This window comes from Arachis duranensis, chromosome 2 (genome assembly GCF_000817695.3).
Source record: "Arachis duranensis cultivar V14167 chromosome 2, aradu.V14167.gnm2.J7QH, whole genome shotgun sequence".
In the NCBI taxonomy this organism is placed as follows: Eukaryota; Viridiplantae; Streptophyta; class Magnoliopsida; order Fabales; family Fabaceae; genus Arachis; species Arachis duranensis.
In genome coordinates, this window is record NC_029773.3 from 62,401,631 (window position 1) to 62,402,483 (window position 853).

Consider the following 853-nt stretch of genomic DNA (forward strand, 5'->3'; position numbering starts at 1 on the left):
ATATAGTTTTTAGTAAGTTTAAGCTACTTTTAGGGATGTTTTCATTAGTTTTTATGTTAAATTCACATTTCTGGACTTTACTATGAGTTTGTATGTTTTTCTGTGATTTCAGGTAAATTCTTACTGAAATTGAGGGATTTGAGCAAAACTCTGAAGAAGGCTGACAAAAGGACTGCTGATGCTGTTGGAATCTGACCTCCCTGCACTCGAAATGAATTTTCTGGAGCTACAGAACTCCAATTGGCGCGCTCTCAACGGTGTTGGAAAGTAGACATTCAGGGCTTTCCAGCAATATATAATAGTCCATGCTTTATTCGAAGATTGACGACGTAACTTGGCGTTAAACGCCAAGTTCATGCTGCTGTCTGGAGTTAAACGCCAGAAAAATGTCATGATCCGGAGTTGAACGCCCAAAACACGTCATAACCTGAAGTTTGACGCCAAGAAATGCCTCTACTCGTGGATTGATCAAGCTCAGCCCAAGCATACACCAAGTGGGCCCCGAAAGTGGATTTATGCATCAATTACTTACTCATGCAAACCCTAGAAGCTAGTCTAGTATATATAGGACATTTATCTATTGTATTAGACATCTTTGGTCTCAGTTTTGTTTTATTCTTCATCCTAGGAGACTATTGATCACGTTAGGAGGGCTGGCCATTCGGCCATGCCTGAACCCTTTGCTTATGTATTTTCAACGGTGGAGTTTCTGCACACCATAGATTAAGGGTGTGGAGCTCTGCTGTACCTCAAGTATCAATGCAATTCTATTTTCTTTTATTCAATCATCTCTTATTCTTATTCCAAGATATTCATTCGTACCCAAGAACATGATGAATGTTATGAGTCAGAT